This window comes from Odontesthes bonariensis, chromosome 24 (genome assembly GCF_027942865.1).
Source record: "Odontesthes bonariensis isolate fOdoBon6 chromosome 24, fOdoBon6.hap1, whole genome shotgun sequence".
Classification (NCBI taxonomy): domain Eukaryota; kingdom Metazoa; phylum Chordata; class Actinopteri; order Atheriniformes; family Atherinopsidae; genus Odontesthes; species Odontesthes bonariensis.
In genome coordinates this window covers 13,515,344-13,531,432 of record NC_134529.1, presented here as the reverse complement: position 1 = coordinate 13,531,432, position 16,089 = coordinate 13,515,344, and the positions used below count along the sequence as shown (strand labels likewise).

The window sequence follows — 16,089 nt, the reverse complement described above, 5'->3', positions numbered from 1 at the left end:
TAACTAATGGGGTGCAAAGTCTTGATCCTTTAGTTCTCGGCATGCTTTTGTTGAATATCTTAGATCAAGAAATTTGCATCATTAATTCCACTAGTCGATGAGTCAAAGGCCCGACAGTCCCTGGGCATTTTCTTTCAGACTGTGAGCATCAGTGCGTATTTATTTGTGTATGTACTTGTGTTCTTTTGTGTATTCCAACGTGCAAGAAAATGCATCTGTGTGAGATGAACAGGCAGGCCTACCCCACTGTGCCTCACACACTGCTGAGTCTGTGTGGGAGTTATCACACAAGCCCAATTAGCATGAAAACCAATTACTGTTTCCTTGCTGCAACTCTCCCTAACACACACTAACGAACACTTAGTTAAGCAGCACATTAAATCAACACTTTGGTCTCTCTGCTAAAAACAAAGCTTTAGGGGATCCGCAGGCACTTGGTATTTGTGAGTTTTAGGTATTACTTTTCATAGGGTGGTCGAGCGTAACACTGGAGTCTTTTGAAAGCTGAAGAAATGTTAACTTTAGGCATCAACACTGGAATTACCGTGGAATCAACACTGCAGTAAGAAAAAAAGAAGGATGACAACTGAGTGTGAGATAAACATACAAAGCAGTATATATGGGAAACAGGGAGAACACTGAGAACAGCAACAAACTGATACGGTGAAGAGGAATGAAGGTCCGTCTGGGGTAGGAGCATGAGATAATCTACTGTAAGTAGAACCAAAACTCACTGTTGAAACCTCTCAAATAGCTCATCTAGTGTTTGGTATGTCAGTGAAAACAATCTGAGATGAGGGAGAAATTCCAAATGTGTAAACGTGTATTCACAGGAATTCAAAGTCAAGAGGAAAGTCTGTCTTTGAGATGCTGAGAGGCTAGAAGTCAAATCCTGGGGTACTCAATGTTTTTCACAACATGGCCTGCTGATACCATTGTTGACACAGACAAAACATTTACACTGGAATTTTGCCACGACTCTCACTCTTATTTTGCAATTAAATTAAATTTGACACTGATACCTCTGTGTTGTTCTTTTTTCCTGAGTCCTGAATATGTTGGCTGTCTATAAAGCATGCAAATTTAAGTCACAAGCACTTCTGAGCAGTGTTTACATGCTTTCAGTAATGCACTGGTAACCGTAGGTCGCTTTCATGTGCTTTGAGTTAAAAAAAACAAAAAACACGCTAATATAAAAACAGTGCATATTTCTGTTAAGCCCTGGATTCCCAGATTCTTCATGCTGTGCACGCCTCTGTAGCCATGCAGAAGGTGATTATGTTACAACACTGTGTGTGTGAGTGTGTGAAGGTTCAAGGTTTTTTTTTTTTTAAAGAATTTTAAAATCAGGCACAACTGAAAGGACAGATGTTTATTTGGATGTAAGTGAGATTCTAAAAGAATGAGCAGCACTGTGTCAGAGGCCAGTCCTCTAAGTGCACAGTGTTTGGCGTGTTTGAAGTTTGGGGATGTTTGCTGGCAGGGACGTGTGTGACACAGAAAAGACCATGGGGCAAGAATAAACTGCATAATTGTGAAACTTGTGTCCGCAGGTGTGTTTGAAAATGAAAAGAACGGGGTTTGTTTGTTTGTTGGAGATAATGAATCCACAGGTGCAGACTGAGGAGATGTTTTAGCATCACTATAGATGGAGGTCATGAGACTTGGCCAGCAGCTGTGTTGGTGTCAGGATGGCACTGCCAGGCTCTCAGCTGATGTCCAGTGTGTCATCTCACTCTGTGTATTGGAGGTCGGCACGAGATGTGCTGTGGCGGAGCAGTTTCACCATATGGAAAGAGCACGTGAGTGCTCAAGAGTCAAGGGTTTACAAACTTTTAGTAACCACTACTGAGTAAATTATTTTCTTTTATTTTTCATCTCAAGCCTTTGCAACACACTTTATTCTAAAATAATCACTGGCTGATGTGAAAATAGCCTGATGTTATTTCTCATTTTTCAGTATGGAAGCTTAACTACTCTTAGGTCTACACCAAGTGCACTACAACTCCAGTCAAAGTAAAATAAGAGTCACCTTTAAATGTGAAAAAATGAGCAACTGATGCAACTGATGGCAATAAGAAAGGCATATATATGACTTGACAAAAACACTCGCTAAAAATGATGGAATGCGCCTTTAATCTTCAAAACATCTAAATAAAGGTGTTTTCTTCACTCTTTCTAAACTTAAGCATCAATCAGCTTGTCCAAACCCTTCTACAGAACTTCCGGTGTCTGTGTTTCCATCTGGTGCCTCCGTCTTAAGAGTGAGTTCGTAAAATGGGACATAGTGGTTCCCCCTGCTGTTGTCAAATATACTTACAAGCCACAGAACACATACCCGGCTCGCCCAGGCAGGACACTGGACTGTCTATTAAATCTTGTTGCACATCCTGTTATGCCAAGTCAGCCAGTCTGCCATATGTTGGCCTCTGAGCTAGAAACTGTAAAAACAGGCTTGGCCTCAATGTTATTAAGGAACATGTGTGGTGTGAACACACTACATAATTATGTCCAAGGACTCAAATACACACTCAGGAACAAAGACACGCATCGACATTGAAGCTTGCACGCATTGCTACTGTACATTCCAAAGCTATAGATAAGAGCAAGTGGATGCTGATAAAGGTTTTAATGGGTCTGTTTCTGCTTAGTTTCTTAACCTAAACACGCTCACCTGTTGTCTCGAGTAATGCTAGCATGGAGTACACAACACAGCTGAAAGACGGATCACAAATATTGGTTAAACGTATTAAACTCAGAAAACCACGTTAGAATTTTTTCCTTTTTCTCCAGTGCTAGTTGTTTGGAATCTGAACATATGTAAAAGCAATGAGTGTAGATGTTAAGGGAGCCAGCTTATTTAGTGGAAACTATTAGACAGACAACATTCAGGTTTTATAAGAGAAGAGAAAGACAAGAGAGTCTCTTGTGAATGCAGTGAGTAAAGGATTCCATCCACATTATCGCTGGCATAGATCGTCTCCGTAAACAGATGCTAGATTACAGCACACATTCAGCCATGCATTAACTGAAAGAGTAACAGAGCAGCATGACATCTGCAAATGAAATTTAGATGAACATCAAGAAGGACATTCACAATCTTCAGAAAAAAAAAATATTTCCAATGAGTTATGTATCACGAGCAATTACAGCTCAACTAACCTCGTTGATTTATGTCACGTTGCAGCAGCAAATGCTGCAGACATGGCTGACATTTGGTTATGTATCAGATGTTATAATGACTTGTTACCGAGCCAGCCCCAGGCTGCTGTGGTACAGCCTTCTGTAATTACTGTCAGTATCAACACAACCACCATATATCTCACGCACAGTCCATGACACACAATCTGTCACACACTCCGCATTTGGCCATTTGCACATTAAGAGGCAAATAAACAGCGATGTTAAAATACATGCTGATGTGCAAAAATTTGCTCTGACTCACATTGGTGGATGGATATCAATACCTCAGTACACAGGGGGTTTCAACACATACGTTTGTGTCTCAGTTCTTTGTAAAGTCTTATTGTTACAGATACAGATAAAAAATGATGATTGACAGGCAGGACAACCAATGATCCGTTTTGCCATAATCTCTCTCAGGCTTGCTTGTGTACATATGAGTATCTTTGACTGTACAGTTTCAATCTGTCTTTGTCTTTCTGGTTGGCCGTCTACTTGAAACTCAACCACATAACACGCAAACATAATGCAAGCTCAGCTCAACAATTGCAGCCCTCCACTTTTATAGGAATTCTTCCCCACTTTAACCCAGAGGATCCTGCTTACACTAACAGAATATGAGCCCAGTGGTAGAATCGATCCACAAAAACACAAAACAAAGCAAAACCTGTATATTTTCATGATTACTTTAAAAGGTTTACATGGGGACGTACAGAGCACTGGTCAAACTTGTGGGCTGCATCTTCAAACAAATAAAGCTGCTTGATCATAAGTACAGAGGGAAGAAGGTTTTTTCATAAAACCATCCAACTAGTTTTTGGGTTCATTCAAGGTATTTAATTCTGAAGCAATACAGCCATACTTGTGTTTGTAATCACCCTAAGAATTCAATTATTTACCTGAGAACTGTAAACAATGTAAAACTATCTGACAAGGCATTTGATGGCTTCCAAAATCATTCCAACTGTCTGAAAACACAGCCCTCACCATTGTCATATAACTGAAATACTGAAAGCAAATCACGTCCAACTCTTTTTCTGCTTCTGCTCTGTAACTGGCTGATTCAGAACCTATTAGGCGATAAAGCCACAGGTTACCATAGCAACGGCTCGATGCCTGGCACAAGTTGGGGTGATGGTTGCTTCGGCCTGACGAAGGCTCACTACAGGCTGGTGGGGAGTCCAATCTGCAATCACTGGTCCAGACAGACACTCAGACCTAATTACCACACCTTTTTGACACTCACCAACACAACTGCTCTGTAGCTCTCTGTTTTCTGTGTCACATTCCAACACACACACTAACAGTATGACCAGGGTAATATACAAAATGAATGTAGCGGTCGCTGGTAATTAGCTTAGAGGGTTTAATAAGTGCCCTTCCAGTTCATGTTCGAGGTCAGTTATTGCACCAGTAAATAGCCTGGTCCACTAACCATCACCCTGTTGGAAGTGTGGAGCTTCCCTGGAGCCATGACAACACAACCAGACCAGAGGCAAAATAAAGGTCAGTGGGTTCACTGAGATTAAATGAATGAAGAGTAAAATGTCATTTTGGCTAAAGATGGTTCTGTTGCATAACAAGAATAAAATATTCTAAATAGGGAATAGTAGCGTCTTTATCTAAAGATTTACGTGATGAATGGACGTGATGGATGCTGTTAGAAGAAATATAGGGATGAAATATACTGAAGCCAGCTATCCTTAAAAAAAAGGAAATCAATTAAAAAAGAACACTTTACCAAAACTCACATTTAAGAAGCTTGAATGAGAAGATTTTTTTCCCTAACACAATACCTGTTATTTATTGACTAATTAATGTTTCTTGTGGCAGTGCTATAATTATTTAAAAAAAAAAAATGATAATAAAACATTGGGCAGATCCAGCAGGTTGCAAAACATTAAATAAGATGGAGTAATTCATCAGGGAGGGTATTGGAACGATGGGGTCCCTGAGGGGCACCCAAAAACACATGCTGCAGACACACGAGCTCTGAGTTGGCTGAGATGTTTTGTGCTGCAGGGCTTAGTCCTGAGCCCATGCTGCCCAAAAAAAGAGATCTATATTCTGTGGCACAACTCTGGCTTTTAGCAAAGAGCTGTGCAGTATTTACCCTCCTTCCCTCTGAATATCATTACTGCTTTGTGCTGGACCATCTGGTGAATATTAACACCACCGTCAAAACTACAACAGCATTAATTGTGCAAACACTGAATCTTCATTGGGTCTGAATATGAGGGTCAAACCTTGCAAGACTTCAGAAATTATGTTTATCTTGATTGGAGTCTAGATTTGCTCAGTTGCATTATAATAAATGCAGAGACAGCTACTAAAGAGACAAGAAAATTAAATGTTCCTTCATTTGGATTGAAATCGGGGCTTTGCAGTGTGCAGAGGTCACAAATTAGTATAACTCCACACATTTCTTTACACAAAGACTTTTACTCTATGTCTAGTCTGGAATAGATTGAGGGACAGCTGCAAGAGGGCTGATCTAGATGATCTCAGCGCAAAAAAAAAAAGACATATGGGTTGTAAAGCTCAGTCTTGACTTTTGAGCATAAAAGCTGTCTGCATTACAACCGTATGGATATATTTCATATATGCCAACTAAATGTGTTAGTGTTAATACATTTTAAAAATATTCATAATAAGCATGTTTTGCAGGATTTCTTTTCAGAATTTACAGTTAGACATCATCAAAAGCCATCCAAAAACATACTCTACAGACGCCAATTAGCGACTGTGAAATTATTTAAAAGTATATCTAGGACCAATTTGTCTGGTATTTTTGTATTTTGTTAAGTCATGACCTCAGCTAGACATTTGATTCTGTGTGTTAATGCCGGGGACATGTGGTGGTGACATGTTTACATCAGTGGCCTGTACTGTACTGTTTGCCACCGTCAGTGAACCAAATCATGACTTCTTGTTTGTGTAATATGATGAGAGCAAATACTAAAAAAAGAAAATGACAAAAAGTAACTGATGAGGAAACTGATGGAATAGATGGAGAGGTTAAAAGAAGGAATTCGTGGATCCAGGGGGCAGGGAAGGGCAAGAGGTTTACAGTCCACAGCTGGAGAAAGAGCTCCCCCTGGGGCTGAGGACTGTTAATGCATTAAGAACCCGTCCACAAACTTGGGAGAAACGTGCAGATTTTCCAGAAAATGAACGCAGAAAATATCCGGATTTGATTGGTTTTGTAAAAGCAAGAGCCACTTCAAAAGAAATAACTCAATTTGAGGGAGAGAACTTGCATGCTTCCAAGCTAGTAAGCAACCAGAAACCTTCTCATTATTCTCAATTCCCATCCTCCTGCATTTTCTGGTTTATGTGTTTACCAACCTTTACTTTTACAGTAGCTATCAAACACCCACCTCTGAGTCAGGCATCAATACAAACAAATACAAATAAGAACAATAATACACCCACTGATGTACTGTTTGATCCTCCACATTTGAGAGAAGTTAACAACTTTAAACACATGGACAGGTTCATGGATACATGTGCTTGAAAAGGAGCATATGCACATTCAACTGCTCTGAGAACATGAAGCACGCATTCTTGATTTGTATCCATGGATGCGGTTGGGGCAGCTATGATTATTTTTCCATTCAAGGCTGGTAGCACAGCTGTCCAAGGAAGAGGCAACCATTCATTTACAGATTGACTGTTGCTTAAATCAGAGGCAGAACAGAACTCTGCCAATCTGGACACGACAACCGCTCTGGGAAGGGAGAGGATGAGTCAAGTCACCATGCTAAATAATGTCATTACAGAAGTGTTGCTGCTGTGTCAAAAACAGGATGAAATTTTAGGGAAAATACAAACCCACAAACCGAGAGAAATGTCCCAGATGACAAAAGCCGCAAACCACTGGTCTTACATAGAGGAAACACTAACACTAAACTCATGAATTTTATGCTTCTAATTACAGCATACAAAACTCACTATTTTAAATTGCTATATAATATTTCTTATGTATATGTATGTAAATATTACTCGCACTTCCCGATAGTCACCAAAATGTTGTATCTTCAAATCTGTTTTGAAATCAGCATCATGTAATAAGTTATAATGTCCCTCATTATTTTTACTGGCACATTGGTCCAATTTGCACCATATTACTCCTGCCAACTCTTGTGGAAATGCATAATAGTCAGAGAGATTGTGCTTCTGTTCTCCCCCTTTACTTTGAACTTTGTAAAAACATTAGATTTAGTACCAAAAAAAACACTTCAATTATGAAATGAAAATGCAGGTTTGGCCCATTGGGGGACATTAGCTATTTGCTTTGCATTGCTCTAGATATTACCAGCACCAAATGTGAGGTGAGAGTGTCTTGCATATGTCAAAGGTTTTTGTCATGATTTGTGATGTCTGTGAAGGATCATATGCAAGGGTTTCAAGAGCGAGGTCAGGGCAGCTTTACTTACTGCCGAGATACAGAGTGTGAGAAAGTCCTGAAGTCTAACCGCTGGTTGCAGCTGATATGAGTCCTTTGGGACTTCCCCTCTGTTGAGGTCACCCCTCGCACTCTAACAATCATACATCACTGCTGACATCACCACCGATCTCTGCCAAGCTGTTGCCATAGGCAACACAAACAGGAAAAAGCATGTGTGTGTGCATACTGGGTGTTAAAGTCCCCCTCTGCTAATAATCAAGTTTTTAACCTTTTCATATTTCCATAAGATAGTTGTGTTACAAGACATGTCAAAAGCAAACTCAGCCATCAGTGCTATGACTAAGAATTTCTGCTCTGAATCTGCAGAGCACCACTGATCTCAAAAAGGCGAGGTCTTCCAGCTTGTATTTGAATATATATCGACAATTTGGAGGAAACAGCGCCAACCAGTCTTGACTACTTGCAAGGTGTGGTGAAGAGCTAATCTTATGCTGTGGGGAACAGATGAAATGAGAAGCTAGCAGGGTGATAGACATATAGAAACAGCAGAAGCAAGGCTGAGCGAGGAGTTGTAGCACTCGCTGAGAAGCTTGCTCGTTTGCTCCAGGTCAAATGGACACAGATTGCAGAAACCACTAGTTCTAGCAGCGTTGACCTAGATGAGGCCGGGAGCTGGGCTAACCCTAAAGCTATCTGTACGAACACACAGCAGAAGCAAGAACAAGCAATAAACTATGGCACACTATGCAGCCACCCAACTAGAAGCTTGCTCGCCCCAAACCTTCCTCTACTATCTCCCAGCTAGCCCAGCACTCTTGGAGCAAGCGACTTCCATGGCAAGCAAGCTTCCAGTATGCCTGCGGTCCAACAGAAACTTCACTGTTCTAGCTTCTGGGCTAGCCCAGCATGACTGGAGCTAGCTGCTTCCATGGTGAGTGATCTTCTGGTTAGCTTGCCCGGCATGCCTAGCCCCACGGCTTCTCATTTGACCATTCAGAGAATTTTGTCCCGGGCCCAGCCAAACCTGTCAGCGGCCCTGGATAGCAGCACCTGTATTATTGAAAGAACAGAAAAATAATTTGCCATTTTGTTACTTTCATGTGCCTACAACCTTGTACAATTCCTTCAGCTTTCAGATTTATGGCTGAATTTAATTTGAATAAGATTAGAGCTTATTTATTTATTATTTATTTGAACAAAGTCATAACACAATGGATGGGTACGTTAGACAAATATTATAAACAGTGATTCCTTAGCAGCCCCGGGGAAGGATACTGTCAGCTGCTATTGGGTGGAAATGTAGGCGGAGTCAGATTAGCATATTCATAGCTTGCCATTCACTGTATGAAGATGAAGAAGTGGAGTTATATCCCAAGCAATTTTAAAATTGATTTTTCCTGGCTAAAACTTTGAAATGTATAATTGACATATGCGTTTTTAGCAGTTTATAACTACTGCAGTGGGATTTTAGGCAAGAACATTAAACAGTAAAGTGTTTTTTTTATTTTTTATGTGCCTCTGCATGTGAGCATTTGTTTTGTTTTGTAGGTGTTTGTGTGGTTGGAGTTGTCAGTGCCTCCCCACTGCGCCAGCCAGTGCATGGAATCCTGGAAAGTGGGGCATCACTGCCAGCAGTAATCAGAGTTCTTTGTGTTCAGACACCAGAGTTGGGCAATAATCAGGGAATATTATTTCTTCACCAATAATGGCTATAAACTTCTCATTTCAATGTGATAAGTAACTTGCGACATGCTAAAAAATTTGGATTTTGCTGAACTTTTACAACTGGTGTGCAACTTGTTTTATAATTAATTATATCTGGTTTGAAATCCAGCTGTTGTAGTAACAGCAGAACCACTGAAAACTGCACAATGTAGCAGCAATGGCAGAAAGTGGGGGGCGAACAGAGGGATAGTAATAGTTCTCAAGAACAAACTGGGTGAATGTGTACCCCTGTGCACCAAAGAAAGTGCCCTGCAGAACACTGCATCTGTATGTGGATTCAACCATGTACATGCATTGTACATACCAAATGCAGCCATTATGAACATAAAAAACATGCACTTATTCCCTGATATAGGGTATCAATAAACCACTTGTGCTACAACTGCTCATCTTGTTACAATGCAATGTTCTATAGGGAAAACATGCATCCTGGCATTACTGTGATTGTTTGACACTTGCCACCCATCTAAACATTTATGCAGACCAGTCACACCCCCATATGTGAACAGCACTCTCCAACAGTAATCACCTCCAGCAGGACAGCAGTGGGCCTTGCAAAAACTGCCGAGGGCCTCGAAGAACACAACACAGAGTCTGAGGCGTTCACTCAGTCTCCAAACTTCCAAGAGAAACAGCTGAAGGGATCTGATGGCATCTGTGGGAAGCAAGCCTATACCACAAAAACCCCACCCAACATCCCACAGGGCCCAAAGAATCTATTGCAAACATCCAGGTCACAGACAATCCAGAATACCCTCAGATGGTCTTTGTCCACATCCTGACCAGTCAGATCTCTTTTAGGATCGAGAAGAGGACCTACCAAAATTAACTGCTCATAATTTTAAGACTGATTGGTGTATATCACAATTAAAAAAAACGGGCTTAAAATTTTAGAAATAAACTAAGGATTTGTGAATTACATAAAACTAGACTCATAATAAGCCTTGAAAACTTATCTTTACTGGATTTTGCGAGTTAGAATGGCATTTTGCTGAAATCAGTTATTCAGAAACATATTCATTTGAGATGATGGGATGTGAAGATGGCAAGAGCGATACAATACAGAAATGATATGAGCAATCAAATGTTGAAAAACAAAAACAAAAACCTAATTTGGAATTCCTTTAGTCACAGACAAGTGCACATTATGGTGGCAAAGCTGAAAACCCACCAAAAGCAATTAGGCTGTAAAATGAACAACTGTCATGCAGGTGTGGGATCATTTGCAGTGAAATATATTTTAGGTGTCACTGGTATGCCCACTCAATCCATACCAAACTTTAAGAGAAAAAAGCTGATTGAAAAAAAAGATAAAAAAAGACTTTTAATCATCTTTGTGCTCACAGCAGCATTAATTAAGCAACATGCTTGGCTAATTTATCCCAGCTGACTCAAGTCTGACATTTTGATTAAATCTGAGAGCAGATAACATGGACATCTGCCTTCAACCTATGAAGCAATGTTATTGTCCATCAGTCTGTCATAATATAAAATGTCTTGGCTTCTAAATGAGTTACTGATGTTACTGTCACATTGATGAAACATAACAAGCCTATACCCCACATATAAATATGCTTAAACAATAACTCACAAGAGAAATATGGTGTATAACGTAGGCATCTGTGAAGCACATACATTTCTTTGAGCATAGGCCCACATCATCACATCCTCGCTGACCAGAATCCATTCCCAGATGCTGTAATCTGTCATGCCGTGTGTGACGTGATTTTGTCAAAGTCAAGACAATGAAAATGTGCATGTGAAGCATCGCATATGCACCGAGATCAGAGTGGAAACATATAAAGAACAATTTGGGCATCAAAAATGCGAGACAGATGGCTTGGGGTGCAGTTTTGAAAACTCATCTGTCCTGATATACAAGATGCTGGATGAACAACAGATAGAGAGAGGTAAAGAAAAGCTTATTTGGAGTTTTTGCATGTGTATTCAATCCAGCTCACAATGCTCAGGAAATGTGTTTTTTCAAGACAAATAAAGGCTTTATAAAACAAACAGACTAGATGGATGCAATGCAACTTAGTCTGACCTATTCGCATGGATAATAAAAAGATAAAGTGCATTTTAATAAAATCACAAAGATCCAAAATCAGCTGGTATTAAGACAAGGATTGCCATAACTTGACTTTTCAATGAAGAAGAAGTGGTGTCAGTAGCAGGCTGGACTTGCAAATGTAAATAACCCTTTTCCTTCTTTGTTCCAGGTTAATATGTTTGTTTCAACCTGTAATTTCCAAACTTGAATGAAATGCTGATAATGATATTAATGATATCGATGACAGTAAAGATATCATTTAGACATAGGGGTCTAAACAACCTTTAGGTTTGAGTATGAAGTTTTGGTTTCATTTCGCATTTATTTATGTTAATCTAATCACAAATTTCCCCCACTGTGGCGGTTTGTTCATTGCCAGACACTGTATGTTTATTTCTTGCCAAATCACTGAGAGATTCATTGTTGCACACAATGTACTGGCGCTACTGTTCAGGGAATATTATCACCATGACCAAAACAATCCTGAGCTTTCTGAGTCAGCTGAACACATTTCACTGTTCTCTACTCTGATTTGTTGGCTGGCATGCAAACAGTACTGTACTGTACTGTACTGTACACTGCTTGTTGTGCCAAATGACACAACATAATTGGCTGTAGCTTTCAGCTTGCTTGGTGACATAGTGATGTGGTGTAAGAGGGCCTAATTTGGCTGACATCACAACAAAACTAAGTATTGGAATGATCACTCAAAAGGAGTTTCAATACATTTTGTAGACCCTAAAGCTGATGGTTTTAACTGGAGAAGCAATAAGATTAACACTGATGTCAAGTCACCAAGAGAATTTAGAGAGTTTGGTAGTGACCTCAGTTATGCCACCTGCGTTGTGACATCATCCCTTCATGCCCTTAAATCACACAAAGATGGAGGCTTAACTAACAGCCAGACATAAACTAAAAAGTGGCGTTACAGGCAGACACAGACCAGCTGCACAGGCAGAGGGAGATGACTGAATCACACATGAACATATGGCAGAAACTGCTCAGTCAAACAAATCCTGGGAGGCTGTGGAAGAACTGAGGACTTCTGTTTTATCCCTGTCTCAATCGTAACCACCACAGAAACTTTGCAGATCACGCAAGCAGCACAACCCCCCCCCCCCCCCCCCAAGTATTGGCAAAAGACATTTATGAATCTACATCCAAACAGCCTCGACCATTGCTTGATAATTAAAAAAACATCAACATACACCTGTTGCCATGGCACTTGGCCCCGCCCTGTTATGAATAAACAGGCACATGTGTTCTGCAGTTGGCTGGCATAGCTCAATCTATCAGTGAAACTGAAGAGAAAAACAACAACAACAAAAACAGAGAAATAAAACCAATCCAGAACAACTGACTTTCTTTTAAGTCAAGCATTTCATTATGGTTTCAGAGAGTCTCTGCAGAGTCTAGCAATGGATTGATGAGCTGTAAAGAAGCAGAACAAAGAGACTGACAGTGAACAAGACTTGCTTTGACAGCCAATGCCTTGTTCTAAATTTCAATTGAAAAATTCACATGAACTGAAACCAAAGCTGTCCATGGAGCACAAGCACTTTCTTCACTGGCTTCACAGTCACTTGCATGTGTATTGCATGTGAATGTGTTTTTGAGTGAACACTGCATGCACATACTTAATATGCACACACATGAGCTCAAAAACTTCTTGCAAGCATGTGACGGGTTGCTTCCAATGTGTGTGAGAGCGTGTGTACGTGTGTGTATCTACAGTGTTTGTTCCCCCTCTTAAACTTTGCAAACACAAATGACATTGTGAGTGTGCCTTTCCTGCACAGAGGGAAGTCCACCAAGGGAACTATGGACTAAGAAAACTCCCCTTCCTCTCATTTCTATCCTTCTCTCCAAACCCCTATCCACACTTCCCTCCTGCCTTTATCCGCTCTCTTGTTCCTTGTCAGCTGGAGGGGGGATCCAGATGTGAAGGGGGAGGAATTGGACAGGAAAAGGAGAAGGAGAGGGACGGAGAGGTGACAGACTTCATTGTCCGAGACCTTTTAGACACATACACACAAACAATTACGTTCACCAAACAATGGAATCCCTCTTGAACAACAGGGCACTATTGTAGAGTATATGCATGAGTTTGTATCTGTGTTCTTGTGGCGACAAAGCAAATCAATGAGAAACATCTTTGAGGAGATTTGGTGTTGATATTTAACTGGCTTGCTTATAAGGATTCTTGGCCAGGGATGAGGCTATTGTTCTCTTTCAGTTAAAAAAGGGGAAAAACCAATGAGAATGGGAAACCGTGCAGAGTAAAAGTGAATAACAGCTGTATAATAGCAACCGTCTTTATTATTTTGCTGTTTTTCTTTCTTTTTCTTTGCTGCTCTCTCTGTTGACTGATTTCCCGCGTTTACATACGGTACACGGGCAAATAATTGAGCTCAACTGTCAAATACACTAAGTTGGAAGAAAACAAATAGGTAACTGTTAAGAGTTACTTTTGAACTTGTACCCAATGGCAAACACATGTAGACTACACACACCCACACAGCATGGAGCCATATGAATTAAGTTAATAGAGTGAGTCAGCAAAAAGGGAGCTATTCAGTCAGAAACCAGAGGCACTAGAAAGGCTCTCACTACCAAAACATATCTTTTACAAAGTTACTCAACACAAAAGTTTCTCCATGTCCTTTTCACTGTGTGCCAACTTGACTGACTCGTTTAAAACAATCTCCCACTGCACGGATCACCTAAACATTTACGGAACTCTGAGACTTTATGCTCTGACAGCGCAAACAAATGAATGAGACAATTCTCCTCTCCCAACAAAAGCTCCAAAATGAAAATGTCAGTACTCACCGCGAAGCTCTGCCAAAGTCTTTCCCGTCAGTCTGTCTGTAGAGCTAACACAGGACAACTGTTCGAGAATGGGAGCGACAAGAAGTGTACAGTGGAGAACAATGCATGTCTGCCTAAGCGCAGCAAAGCGTAAGCAGAGCGGAGACACAGAGAGGTCCAGTCATCAGGCTGCTGCTCACATGGGACGTGGAGCGGAGGAGGAGGGAAACAACAGAGCTATAGGATAGTCTAACTCACATTTGGCCAGGGGAGGGATCTTGTCCTTTTGCTCGCTGTGTCTCTTTTCCTCTTCTAACCAAAAAATGTCTCAAGAAGTCTCAAATTTCTTGTCTGTTTCAAGTTGATCTGGCCTTCCATTATTTGTACACTCCCCTTTCCTTTGCCAGCTCAACTCTTTTGTTCATGCTGTCCTTTTAGCACACACACAAAAATACATACACTCTCTTTGTTGTCTCTTTGTCCTTGTTGTTTTCAGTTTTGAATAGGCTGGCACACTCCTTTAAAGTTGAATTCCTGCAATAGATAACAATGTTGAGCTGTAGCTAGACACACCTAAATTGGGCAAACATGCTAATAACAGACGTTCATAGAAGACATGTTTATTCATGTATGCCCACTTACAAAGTGACCAAGTTAGGTTTCAAGAGGGAGGACTTCAGTCACACATGCAATCATAGAAACACAGCATAAAATCACAGGGTCACTCAAGTTTTAAATCCTTCACTTTCTCTCCCTCACTGATGCCACTCTTTTTTTTCTGCCTTTTCACTCAAAGGCCCCGATTCAAAAGTGGCCCAGATACCACACTGTACTGGGAGAAAGGGTGAAAAGCAAGAAGCGAGTCAGAGAAAGGAGTAACCTGATCCAGCTGAAAGCAACAATTATTTGAATGAGTCACTCAGCAGTGAGGTTTGGGTTTTTCAATGTTAATTTGAGAGAAGGAGAACGCAACCAAAGAAGAAGAGGGTATATATAAAAAAAAAAATCATCCCATTTTGGAACATTTCTCTTCCTGAGGTATGACTTAGGTCATGGGAGAGGAGGCAGGAGAAATGGGATAGAAAAAGAGGAATGGAAGGGCAGGGGAGGATAGACATGGGCTTGGAGAGGTACCAGAGCAACTACTTTCCCTCATCCCTAATCCATCCTCCAGGACATGACTTACCAAAACAGCCGTGCTGACAGAACCAAATAACGCGCACCATACGGTCAAAGATGATGGGTGATGGTGAGCACACACTGACACGGTGGCAAATAGGAAACAGATTATACCGGCACACAAAGCAGTGGAAACTTAAAATACCGTGGAGCCATATATTAAGCTGATGTGCACCTTCTAAAAACATGCAACTGCACATTAGAGACTCAAGCTGGTCAGCTTGTGTTTGCTTCTATATTTCCATTGCTGGTGACAGACAGGGCAGTATGAATCAAGTCTTAACTGGAAGGAAAAGTCCAGCAGCATCGACTATTACTTCATTGGTTAAATCGGCATACTTGCAGTGTTGCTTTGTACAAACCGCACGATTACACTGATATCGGACCAGTGACATTCAGGCCAACCTGTGTATCTCTTGTGTAAACTAATATTATAGCTGACCTGTATCCTGTTTAGGCTTGCTGTCACAACATTTACAGAAGGAAACATGTTGAAAAGGTTTCTATAAACACACATTGTCGAGGAATTACAATAAATGCTTAAAGAGAATCTCAAGGATGTGCAGTGAGACCAAATTTTATAAACAGGCAGTTTTAGAAGTGTATACAAATGCAGATGAAGAAACACTGACAAAATGTGCTCAGCATTCTTTGTTCAAGTGAATAGACAGCACATTTCCTGTGTATGGAGTCAAGAATGCCTCTGAGCCATTGAATTAATCTAGTT

General features: G+C 40.6%; 1 protein-coding gene across 4 annotated transcripts in view; it reads right to left on the bottom strand.

Annotated features, from left to right (window-relative positions):
- The window catches only part of sash1a (SAM and SH3 domain containing 1a), a 160,687-nt gene that overhangs the window by 57,084 nt on the left and 87,514 nt on the right, over positions 1-16,089 (bottom strand). Inside the window, exon 1 of one of the 4 annotated variants that reach the window (XM_075459644.1) lies at positions 14,205-14,408. The exons of the other annotated variants lie outside the window; for them this stretch is intronic. The gene's annotated coding sequence lies outside the window, so the exon portion shown is untranslated. Of the gene's footprint in view, positions 1-14,204; positions 14,409-16,089 lie in introns of those variants that run through there. 4 annotated transcript variants of the gene reach the window in all.